The 13284-nt window shown below is 37.6% G+C and overlaps 1 non-coding gene across 1 annotated transcript; it reads left to right on the top strand.

The window, feature by feature from the left end:
- The first annotated feature begins 4597 nt into the window (after positions 1–4597).
- LOC112714070 (small nucleolar RNA R71) lies at positions 4598–4701 on the top strand. Its single transcript, XR_003159025.1, has one exon. It is a non-coding gene; the product is annotated as a small nucleolar RNA R71 (small nucleolar RNA).
- Positions 4702–13284: the final 8583 nt, after the last annotated feature.

Here is a 13284-nt window from a genome sequence, read left to right on the forward strand (position 1 = left end):
GCACGGCTAATCATCTGTCGGTTCTCAATCAGGTTGGAATAGAATCTAGTGATTCTTTTGCGTCTGTCACTAACGCCCAGCCTTCAGAAGTTTGAAGCTCGTCACAGTCATTCAATCCCAGAATCCTACTCGGAATACCACATACAAGGTTAGACTTTCCGGATTCCCATGAATGCTGCCATCAATTCTAGCTTATACCACGAAGATTCTGATCAAGGAATCCAAGAGATATGCGCCCGGTCTAAGGTAGAACGGAAGTGGTTGTCAGTCACGCGCGTTCATAGGTGAGAATGATGATGAGTCTCACGGATCATCACATTCATCAAGTTGAAGTGCAACGAATATCTTAGAACAGGAATAAATCGAATTGGATAGAAAATAGTAGTAATTGCATTAAAACTTGAGGTACAGCAGAGCTCCACACCCTTAATCTATGGTGTGTAGAAACTCCACCGTTGAAAATACATAAGTGAAAGGTCCAGGCATGGCCGAATGGCCAGCCCCCAAAACATGATCACAGGATCAAAAAATACAATTCAGGATCTAGGATGAAAATACAATAGTAAAATGTCCTATTCATAATAAACTAGCTACCTAGGGTTTACAGAAGTAAGTAATTGATGTAGAAATCCACTTCCGGGGCCCACTTGGTGTGTGCTTGGGCTGAGCTTGAATGTTACACGTGCAGAGGCTTTTATTGGGGTTGAATGCCAAGTTGTAACGTGTATCTGACGTTTAACTCTGGTTCGTGACGTGTTTCTGGCGTTTGACTCCAGAATACAGAATGGAGCTGGCGTTGAGCGCCAGTTTACGTCATCAAATCTCAAATAAAGTATGGACTATTATATATTTCTAGAAAGCTCTGGATGTCTACTTTCCAACATCGTTAAGAGAGCGCCAGTTGATGTTCTGTAGCTCTAGAAAATCCATTTCGATTTCAGGGAGGTCAGATTCCAACAGCATCAGCAGTCCTTTGTCAGCCTTCTTATCAGAGTTTTGCTCAGGTCCCTCAATTTCTGCCAGAAAATACCTGAAATCACAGAAAAACACACAAAATCATAGTAAAGTCCAGAAATGTGAATTTAACATAAAAACTAATGAAAACATCCCTAAAAGTAGTTAGATCATACTAAAAACTACCTAAAAACAAAGCCAAAAAGCGTATAAATTATCCGCTCATCACAACACCAAACTTAAATTGTTGCTTGTCCCCAAGTAACTAAAAATAAAATAGGATAAAAAGAAGAGAATATACTATAAATTCCAAAATATCAATGAATATTGATCTTAATTAGATGAGCAGGACTTGTAGCTTTTTGCTTCTAAACAGTTTTGGCATCTCACTTCATCCTTTGAAGTTTAGAATGATTGGCTTCTCTTGGAACTCAGAGTTCAGATAGTGTTAATTGATTCTCCTAGTTAAGTATGTTGAGTCTTGAACACAGCTACTTATGAGTCTTGGCCGTGGCCCTAAGCAATTTGTTTTCCAGTATTACCACCAGATACATAAATGCCACAGACACATAACTAGGTGAACCTTTTCAGATTGTGACTCAGCTTTGCTAGAGTCCCCAGTTAGAGGTGTCCAGAGCTCTTAAGCACTCTCTTTTTGCTTTGGATCATGACTTTAACCACTCAGTCTCAAGCTTTTCACTTGGACCTTCATGACACAAGCACATGGTTAGGGACAGCTTGATTTAGCCGCTTAGGCCTGGATTTATTTCCTTGGGCCCTCCTATTTATTGATGCTCAAAATCTTGGATCCTTTTAACCCTTGCCTTTTGGTTTTAAGGGCTATTGGCTTTTTTTGCTTGCTTATTCTTTTTCTTTCTATTTTTTTTGCCACCTTTTTTTTTCACAAGCCTTTTGCTTTTTCACTGCGTTTTCTTGCTTCAAGAATCAATTTTATGATTTTTCAGATCATCAATAACATATCTCTTATTCATCATTCTTTCAAGAGCCAATAATTTTAACATTCATAAACAACAAGATCAAAAATATGCACTGTTCAAGCATTCATTCAGAAAATAAAAAGTATTGTCACCACATCAATATAATTAAACTAAATTCAAGGATAAATTCGAAATTCATGGACTTCTTGTTCTTTTGAATTAGAAACATTTTTCATTTAAGAGAGGTGAAGGATTAATGGAATTATTCATAGCTTTAAGACATAGTTACTAACTACTAATGATCATGAAGTAGAGACACAAAACATAGATAAACATATAACATAAAAACCGAAAAGCAGAGAAAATAAGAACAAGGAATGAGTCCACCTTAGTGAGGGTGGCACCTTCTTGAAGGACCAATGGTGCTCTTTGAGCTCCTCTATGTCTCTTCCTTGCTTCTGTTGCATGATCCCTAGTGATTTTCGTGCTCCTATCCTTAGTTGCTCCCAATAGTTGTGTGGAGGATAATTTATCCCTTGAGGCATCTCAAGGATTTCTTGATGAGGTCCATGAGTGGGCTCTCTTGATGTGCAGTCAAATGCTCTATTACTGAGCTATGGACCCTTGAGATGGAAGCTTTTGTCTTCCCTTTCCTCTTTTTAGAGGTTTCTTTGGCCTTAGGTGCCATCAATGGTTATGGAAAAACAAAAAAGCTATGCTTTTACCACACCAAACTTAGAATGTTGCTCACCCTCGAGCAAAAGGAGAAGGAATAGAAGAGATGGAGGAGATTGAGGGATGTGTGTATTCGGCTATATGGGTGGAATTGGGTGGGAAAGAGATTTCGAATTTTGAAGGTAGGTGGGCGGTATGGGGAAAAGTTGATGGATGTGAGTGGTGAATGGAAAACAGAAGGGATGACCATGAATGGAGGGAGAGAGGGTAAGGTAGGTGGGGATTTTGTGAGGTTGACAAATCCTGAGGTGTCAAGGATTTACATCCCTGCACCAATTAGGCATGTAGAATGCCTTTGCATACAATTCTGGCGTTTAAACGCCAAAGTGATGCTTGTTCTGGGCGTTCAACGCCCATGTGCAGCATGTTTCTGGCGTTGAACGCCAATTCCATGCTTGTTATTGGTGTTCAGCGCCAGCTTTCCTCAGGGCATATTCCTGGCGTTCAAACGCCAGGATGTTGCTTGTTTCTGGCATTTAGCGCCAGATCCATGCTCTATTCTGGCGTTGAACGCCAGCCAGATGCTCCTTACAGGCGTTTAAACGCCAGTAGTCCTTCCTCTAGGGTGTGATTTTTCTTCTGCTGTTTTTGATTCTGTTTTTAATTTTTAATATTTTTTTCGTGACTCCACATGGTCATGAACCGACTAAAACACAAAATAACAATAAAATAAAAATAAAATTAGATAAATAAAAATTGGGTTACCTCCCAATAAGTGCTCTTTTAATGTCACTAGCTTGACAGTAGGCCCTCATGGAGCCTCACAGATGTTCAGAGCATGATGAGGGCCTCCCAACACCAAACTTAGAGTTTGAATATGGGGTCTTCTCAACACCAAACTTAGAGTTTGGTTGGGGCCTCCCAACACCAAACTTAGAGTTTGAATGTGGGGGCTTTGTATGACTCTGTATTGAGAGAAGCTTTTCATGCTTCCTCTCATTACCAAATAACTTGGCATTTAGCTTCATGATGGCTCCTAGATACTGAGCAACTTGCTCTTCAATCACATCTTCATCCTCTTCAGAGGAAGAATAGTCTTCAGAGCTCATGAATGGCAAAAGGAGATTTAGTAGAATCTCTATGGTCTCTATATGAGCCTCAGATTCCTTTAAGTCCTCAATAAGAAACTCCTTCTTGTTTGAGAGACGTCCCAGGAGGTCTTCCTCACTAGGATTTTCGTCCTTCTCTTCCGTTGTGCATTCGGCCATATTGATTACATCAATGGCCTTGCACTCTCCTTTTGTATTCTCTTCTGTATTGCTTGGGAGAATACTAGGTGGAGTTTCAGTTACTTTCTTACTCAGTTGTCCCACTTGTACTCCCAATTTCTAATGGAGGATCTTGTTTCACTCATGAAACTTAAAGTGGCCTTTGACATATCAGAGACTAAGTTTGCTAAATTACAGGGGCTCTGCTCAGAATTCTCTGTCTGTTGCTGAGAAGATGATGGAAAATGCTTGTTATTGCTGAGCCTGTTTCTTCCACAATTATTAAAGCCTTGTTGAGGCTTTTGTTGATCCTTCCATGAGAAATTTGGATGATTTCTCCATGATGAATTATAGGTGTTTCCATAAGGTTCACCCATGTAGTTAACCTCTGCCATTGCAGGGTTTTTAGGATCATAAGCTTCTTCAGAAGCTGTCTCTTTAGTACTGTTGGATGCATTTTGCCATCGATTCAGACTTTGAGAGATCATGTTGACTTGCTGAGTCAACACTTTGTTCTGAGCCAATATGGCATTCAGAGCATCAATTTCAAGAACTCCCTTCCTCTGAGACGTCCCACTATTCACGGAATTCCTCTCAGAAGTGTACATGAATTGGTTATTTGCAACCATGTCAATAAGTTCTTGAGCTTCTGCAGGCGTTTTCTTTAGGTGAATGGATCCACCTGCAGAATGGTCCAATGACATCTTGGAAAACTCAGATAGACCATAATAGAATACATCTAATATGGTCCATTCTGAAAACATGTCAAAAGGACACTTTTTGGTCATCTGCTTGTATCTTTCCCAAGCTTCATAGAGGGATTCACCATCTTTTTGTTTGAAGGTCTGAACATCCACTCTAAGCTTGCTCAACTTTTGAGGAGGAAAGAATTTATCCAAGAAGTCCGTGACCAGCTTATCCCAGGAGTCCAGGCTATCTTTAGGTTGTGAGTCCAACCATGTTCTAGCTCTGTCTCTTACAGCAAAAGGGAAAAGCATAAGCCTGTACACTTCAGGATCTACTCCATTCGTCTTAACAGTCTCACAAATCTGCAAGAACTCAGTTAAAAACTGATAAGGATCTTCAGATGGAAGTCCATGAAACTTGCAGTTCTGTTGCATCAAAGCAACTAATTGAGGTTTCAGTTCAAAATTGTTTGTTCCAATGGCAGGAATTGAGATGTTTCTTCCATCAAACTTGGACGTTGGTTTAGTGAAATCAGCAAGCATCCTCCTTACATTATTGTTGTTGGGTTCGGCTGCCATCTCCTTCTCTTGTTCGAAAATTTCAGAAAGGTTGCCTCTGGATTGTTGTAATTTAGCTTCTCTTAGTTTCCTTTTCAGAGTCCTTTCAGGTTCTGGATCGGCTTCAACAAAGATGCCTTTTTCCTTATTCCTGCTCATATGAAAGAGAAGAGAAAAATAAAAAGGAAGAGGAATCCTCTATATCTGGACAAAGAGGATCCTTATTACTAGTAGAAGAAGAAAGGAATAAGAGTGGAGAATCCAATCACAAGGGTGAGGATAGAGGCAGTGATTGGAGATGAAGAGAGGTGAAGAGAAGTGTTAGTAAATAAATAAATAAATAGAAGAAGAGAAGAGAGGGAGAATTCGAAAATAATTTTGAAAAAGTAGTTAATGATTTTCGAAAATTAAAGATAAGATATAATTAAAATTAAAATTTAAAACAATTAAAAACAATTTTTGAAAAAGAGATGAGATATTTTCGAAAATTAAAGAGGAAAAAGTAGTTAGGTGGTTTTGAAAAAGATAAGAAACAAACAAAAAGTCAAATAGTTAGTTGAAAACGATATTAAAATCAAATTTGAAAAGATAAGAAGATAAGAAGTTAGATAAGATATTTTGAAATCAAATTTTTGAAAAAGATAAAATTTTGAAAAAGATATGATAAAAAGATAAGATAAGAAGATATGATAAAAAGATAGGATTGAAAAAGATTTAATTTTTAAAATTAAAATTAATTACTTAACTAACAAGAAACTAAAAGATATGGTTCTAGAATTTAAAGATTGAACCTTTCTTAACAAGAAAGTAACAAACTTCAAATTTTTGAATCAATCATATTAATTGTTAGTATAATTTCGAAAATTAAGATAAAATTAAGAAAAAGATTTTTTTTTGAAAAACATTTTAAAGAATTTTCGAAAATTAATAAGAAAAATGAAAAAGATTTAATTTTTGAAAAAGTTTTAAAAAGATAAGATTTTTTTTAAAATTGAAAATTTGACTTAACTTGTAAGAAACAACTAATTTTAAAAATTTTGGACCAAGTCAACTCAAATTTTTGAAAATTTGGAGAGAAATAAGGAAAAGATATTTTTTTATTTTTAAATTTTTATTGATGAGAGAGAAAAACACAATTATGACCCAAAACATGAAAATTTTGGATCAGAACCAATTATGCATGCAAGAACACTATGAATGTTAAGATGAACACCAAGAACATATTTTTTGAAAAATTTTTATGCAAAGAAAACATGCAAGACACCAAACTTAGAATTCTTTAATGCATGGACACTATGAATGCAAAAATGCATATGAAAAACAACATACAACACAAAACAAGAAAACATGAAGATCAAACAAGAAGACTTGTCAAGAACAACTTGAAGATCATGAAGAACACCATGAATGCATGAATTTTCGAAAAATGCAAGAAAAGTTTTTAAAGCATGCAATTGACACCAAACTTAAAAATTGACTCAAGACTCAAACAAGAAACACAAAATATTTTTGGTTTTTATGATTTTATGATTTTTTTGTATTTTTATTTTTTTCGAAAATTATATTTTTGAAAAACGAAAATAAAGAAAAAATTTTTGAAAGATTTTTGAAAACTTTTTTGAAAGGAAAATAAAAAGAAAATTACCTAATCTGAGCAACAAGATAAACCGTCAGTTGTCCATACTCGAACAATCCCCGGCAACGGTGCCAAAAACTTGGTGGACAAAATTGTGATCATCAACAATGGCTCCAAAGGCTTGGTGCTCTCAAACGTGAATCACACTTTGTCACAACTCCGCACAACTAACCAGCAAGTGTACTGGGTCGTCCAAGTAATACCTTACGTGAGTAAGGGTCGATCCCATAGAGATTGTTGGTATGAAGCAAGCTATGGTCATCTTGTAAATCATAGTCAGGCGGATTTAACTGGATTAAGAGATTATTGGTTTAAATAAAGATAATAAAATAAACAGAAAATAAAGATAAAGTTACTCATATAATTCAATGGTGGAAATTTCAGATAGGTGTATGGAGGTACTGTGTTCCTTCTGAATCTCTGCTTTCCTACTTCTTCCTTCTAGTTTTTCATCACTCCTTTCTATGGCAAGCTGTATGTAGGGCACCACCATTGTCAATGGCTACATCCCATCCTCTCAGTGAAAATGGTCCAAATGCTTTGTCACAGCACGGCTAATCATCTGTCGGTTCTCAATCAGGTTGGAATAGAATCTAGTGATTCTTTTGCGTCTGTCACTAATGCCCAGCCTTCAGGAGTTTGAAGCTCGTCACAGTCATTGAGTCCCGGAATTCTACTCGAAATACCACAGACAAGGTTAGACTTTCTGGATTCCCATGAATGCCGCCATCAATTCTAGCTTATACCACGAAGATTCTGATCAAGGAATCCAAGAGATATGCGCCCGGTCTAAGGTAGAACGAAAGTGGTTGTCAGTCACGCACGTTCATAGGTGAGAATGATGATGAGTGTCACGGATCATCACATTTATCAAGTTGAAGTGCAACGAATATCTTAGAACAGGAATAAATTGAATTGGATAGAAAATAGTAGTAATTGCATTAAAACTTGAGGTACAACAGAGCTCCACACCCTTAATCTATGGTGTGTAGAAACTCCACCGTTGAAAATACATAAGTGAAAGGTCCAGGCATGGCCAAATGGCCAGCCCCCAAAACATGATCACAGGATCAAAAATACAATTCAGGATCCAGGATGAAAATACAATAGTAAAATGTCCTATTTATAATAAACTAGCTACTTAGGGTTTACAGAAGTAAGTAATTGATGCAGAAATCCACTTCTGGGGCCCACTTGGTGTGTGCTTGGGCTGAGCTTGAATGTTACACGTGCAGAGGCTTTTATTGGAGTTGAACGCCAAGTTGTAACGTGTATTTGGCGTTCAAATCTGGTTCGTGACGTGTTTTTGGCGTTTGACTCCAGAATGCAGCATGGAACTGGCGTTAAGCGCCAGTTTACATCATCAAATCTCGAATAAAGTATGAACTATTATATATTTCTGGAAATCTCTGTATGTCTACTTTCCAACGCTATTGAGAGCGCGCCATTTGGAGTTCTGTAGCTCTAGAAAATCCATTTCGAGTTCAGGGAGGTCAGATTCCAACAGCATCAACAGTCCTTTGTCAGCCTTCTTATTAGAGTTTTGCTCAGGTCCCTCAATTTCAGCCAGAAAATACCTGAAATCACAGAAAAACACACAAACTTATAGTAAATACCAGAAATGTGAATTTAACATAAAAACTAATGAAAACATCCCTAAAAGTAGTTAGATCATACTAAAAACTACCTAAAAACAAAGCCAAAAAAGCGTATAAATTATCCGCTCATCACCCCTACACAAGAAGGGTCAACTTTGATCAAAGGTTAGACCAAGTCCTTATGAACATATGTGTGGAAGGAGCTCAATGGAAAAGAGACTCCAAAGGCAAGCCGGTTCAATTAAGAAGACTGGACCCCAAGCCTGTGGCTAGAGAATGGTTAGAGTTCATCCAACGCTTTATCTTCCCCACTAGCAACCAATCCGAAGTTACTGTGGATTGGGCCATCATGATTCATAGCATCATGAATGGAGAGGAAGTAGAATTTTATGAAGTCATCTCCCTTGAATTCTACAAAATAGCCGAAAAGTCCTTCACCATGGCAAGGCTAGCTTTTCCTCATCTTATTTGCCATCTATGTTACTCAGCTGGAGTTATCATAGAAGGAGACATCCCCATTGAGGAGGATAAGCCCATCACTAAGAAGAAGATGGAGCAAATAAGAGAGCCCACTCATGGAGCCCAAGAGATGCATGAGGAAGCTCATCACCAAGAAATCCCGGAGATGCCTCAAGGGAAGCACTTTCCTCCCAACAATTATTGGGAACAACTCAACACTTCTCTAGAAGACTTGAGTTACAATATGGATCAATTAGGGGTGGAACATCAAGAACACTCCATCATTCTCCATGAAATTAGAGAAGATCAAAGAGCAATGAGGGAGGAGCAACAAAGGCAAGGAAGAGACATAGAAGAGCTCAAGGACATCATTGGTTCTTCAAGAAGAAAGCGCCACCATCACTAAGGTGGACTCATTCCTTGTTCTTATTTCTCTGTTTTTCGATTTTTAAGCTTTATGTTATCTATGTTTGTGTCTTTATTACATGATCATTAGTATGTAGTAACTATGTCTTAAAGCTACGAATAATTCCATGAATCCTTCACCTTTCTTAAATGAAACATGTTTTTAATACAAAAAGAACAAGAAGTACATGAGTTTCGAATTTATCCTTGAATTTAGTTTAATTATATTGATGTGGTGACAATACTTTTTATTTTCTGAATGAATGCTTGAATAGTGCATATTTTTGATCTTGTTGTTTATGAATGTTAAAATTGTTGGCTCTTGAAAGAATGATGAACAAAGAGAAATGCTATTGATAATCTGAAAAATCATGAAATTGATTCTTGAAGAAAGAAAAAGCAGTGAATAGCAAAAGCTTGTGAAAAAAAAAGTGGCAAAAAAATAATAGAAAGAAAAAGAAAAAGCAAGCAGAAAAAGCCAATAGCCCTTAAAACCAAAAGACAAGGGTAAAAAGGATCCAAGGCTTTGAGCATCAATGGATAGGAGGGTCCAAGGAAATAAAATCCAGGCCTAAGTGGCTAAATCAAGCTGTCCCTAACCATGTGCTTGTGGCATGTAGGTCCAAGTGAAAAGCTTGAGACTGAGTGGTTAAAGTCATGATCCAAAGCAAAAAGAGTGTGCTTAAGAGCTTTGGACACATCTAACTGGGGACTTTAGCAAAGCTAAGTCACAATCTGAAAAGGTTCACCCAGTCATGTGTCTGTGGCATTTATGTATCCGGTGGTAATACTGAAAAACAAAATGCTTAGGGCCACGGCCAAAACTCATAAAAGTAGCTGTGTTCAAGAATCAACAAACTTAACTAGGAGAATCAATAACACTATCTGAAATTCTAAGTTCCTAGAGATGCCAATCATTCTAAACTTCAAAGGATAAAGTGAGATGCCAAAACTGTTCAGAAGCAAAAAGCTACAAGTCCCGCTCATCTAATTAGAATTAATATTCATGATATTCTGAGCTTTATAGTACATTCTCTTCTTTTCATCCTAATTGGTTTTCAGTTGCTTGGGACAAGCAACAATTTAAGTTTGGTGTTGTGATGAGCGGATAATTTATACGCTTTTTGGCATTGTTTTTAGGTAGTTTTTAGTAGGATCTAGCTACTTTTAGGGATGTTTTCATTAGTTTTTATGCTAAATTCACATTTCTGGACTTTACTATGAGTTTTTGTGTTTTTTTGTGATTTTAGATACTTTCTGGCTGAAATTGAGGGACCTAAGCAAAACTCTGATAAAAGGCTGACAAAGGACTGCTGATGCTGTTGGATTCTGACCTCCCTGTACTCGAAATGGATTTTCTGGAGCTACCAAACTTCAAATAGCGCGCTCTCAACAGCGTTGGAAAGTTGACATTCAGAGCTTTCTAGCAATATATAATAGTTCATACTTTATTCGAGATTTAATGACGTAAACTAGCGCTCAACGCCAGTTCCATGTTGCATTCTGGAGTCAAACGCCAGAAACATGTCACGAACTAGAGTTGAACGCTAGAAACACGTTGCAACTTGGCGTTCAACTCCAAAAGAAGCCTCTGCACGTGTAAAGCTCAAGCTCAGCCCAAGCACACACCAATTGGGCCCCGGAAGTGGATTTCTGCATCAATTACTTTTGTAAACCCTAGTAGCTAGTCTAGTATAAATAGGACGTTTTACTATTGTATTAGACATCTTTGGTCTCGGTTTTATTCCATTATTCATCTTAGGAGACTATTGATCATTCATGAGGGCTGGCCATTCGGCCATGCCTGGACCACCATCACTTATGTATTTTCAACGATGGAGTTTCTACACACGATAGATTACTACTATTTTAATGAAATTACTACTATTTTCTATTCAATTCAGTTTATTCCTATTCTAAGATATTCGTTGCACTTCAACATGATGAATGTGATGATCCGTGACACTCATCATCATTCTCACCTATGAACGCGTGACTGACAACCACTTCCGTTCTACCTTAGACCGGGCGCATATCTCTTGGATTCCTTAATCAGAATCTTCGTGGTATAAGCTAGAATTGATGGCAGCATTCATGAAAATCCGGAAAGTCTAAACCTTGTCTGTGGTGTTCCGAGTAGGATTCAAGGATTGAATGACTGTGACGAGCATCAAACTCGCGATTGTTGGGCGTGATGACAAACGCAAAAGAATCAATGGATTCTATTCTGGCATGATCGAGAACCGACAGATGATTAGCCGTGCTGTGACAGAGCATTTGGACCATTTTCACTGAGAGGATGGGATGTAGCCATTGACAACAGTGATGCCCTACATATATCTTGCCATGGAAAGGAGTAAGAAGGATTGGATGAAGGTAGTAGGAAAGCAGAGATTTAGAATGAGCACAGCATCTTCATACGCCTATCTGAAATTTTCATCAATGATTTACATAAGTATTTCTATCTTTATTTTCTGTTTATTTATTATTATTATTCAAAAACTCTATAACCACTTATTATCCACCTAACTGAGATTTACAAGATGACCATAGCTTGCTTCATACCAACAATCTCCGTGGGATCGACCCTTACTCATGTAAGGTTTATTACTTGGATGACCCAGTGCACTTGCTGGTTAGTTTTGCGAGGTTGTGAAGAAAGTGCTGAGTTATAAAGGCACATACCAAGTTGAATGCCATTGTTGATGATCACAATTTCGTGCACCAAACGCCCATTGAAATTCGTCATGGGTTCTCTTTGGAAAGTATAACTGGCGTGCCACGCCCATAGCAATCCTTGAAATTTGCTCCCTAGATATCACAACTGGTGTGCCACGCCCAGTGGTGGCGTGGCACGTCCATTTAAGGATCTTGGCGTTTGGTTGAAGTGGCACGCCCAGCTCATACGCCCAGCTCCTTTTCTTGCTATCTTCCTCTTTTGTTGTTCTTTTCACCTGAAATCCAAGCAAGACTTTTTTCAAAGTAATGTCCCATAAATTCATCATATAGTTCTTGTAAATGCATCAAATGAATGAGAATTCATCAATTCTATGGTCCTTTTAGGATAGAGAAAAAGGTAGATGATGCAAGTCATCAATGGCCCAACATATAAATAACCTAACTCAGCCTCGTTCCTTCCCCATTCATCACAAACACGCTGAGATGGAAGAGAGGTGAGAATGAGGGTTCCAATTCCAATTTCAATCTTCAATTCTCCAAAACTTTCAATCTGGAGCTCTCACTACATGAAAATAAGCTTTCTGCCACGTTTTTAAAGCATGCCGAAAAGTGCAAAAAAGCATGCCGATAGCTTTTCACCACGCTTTCTGAACTATCAGCACGCTTTTGAAAGGGTCACATCCGCTAGCGTGGTGGTTGCTCTATCGCCACGCTTTTGTTGATCTATCGGCATGCTTTTTTGTTGGGACGCTTTCACCTATTGGCACGCTTAAAAAGCGTGGCCATAGGTCTTAACCTATAGCTACGCTTGAGAAGCGTACCAAAAAGTGTACATATCGCTACGCTTTTGGAAGTGTGCCCAATGGAGTGGTTTTGGCTACCCTTCGAAAGCATGCCAATAGGGGAAGATATGGCTATGCTTTTTAAGCATGCAAATAAGAGAAAATATGGCTATGCTTGATAAGTGTGGCTGTTGTTGATTACGAAAAGATATGGCTACATTTAAAAAGTGTGCCAATAGCAAAAAATATGACTATAAGTTAGATAAAAATACTTATAGCTATACTTGTTTATGAATCTTCCTAATTAAACATTGCAAAATTGATATATAATTTTACATTATAATTTGAATGATTAATTTAAACAGAGGAAATTTTTTATATAATTTTAAATTAACCAATCCAACATACATAAACTTTCATCACATTTGTCAACAAAAAATAAAAATTATTATTTGAAAAATACAACATACACATCATCAAAGCCACAATAAAAGAAAAAGTCAAAATTTGTTATTTGAAGAACAAGAAAACTGTTCGTGTGAAGACCAAAACAGCTTTGTCCAATTGACAGCTTTCACAAGCTCTGATATGAGTGACTCCACGCCTTCCTCATCAATGACCAAAACCACTATTTCAGCTGCCTCCT

This window comes from Arachis hypogaea, chromosome 9 (genome assembly GCF_003086295.3).
Source record: "Arachis hypogaea cultivar Tifrunner chromosome 9, arahy.Tifrunner.gnm2.J5K5, whole genome shotgun sequence".
In the NCBI taxonomy this organism is placed as follows: Eukaryota; Viridiplantae; Streptophyta; class Magnoliopsida; order Fabales; family Fabaceae; genus Arachis; species Arachis hypogaea.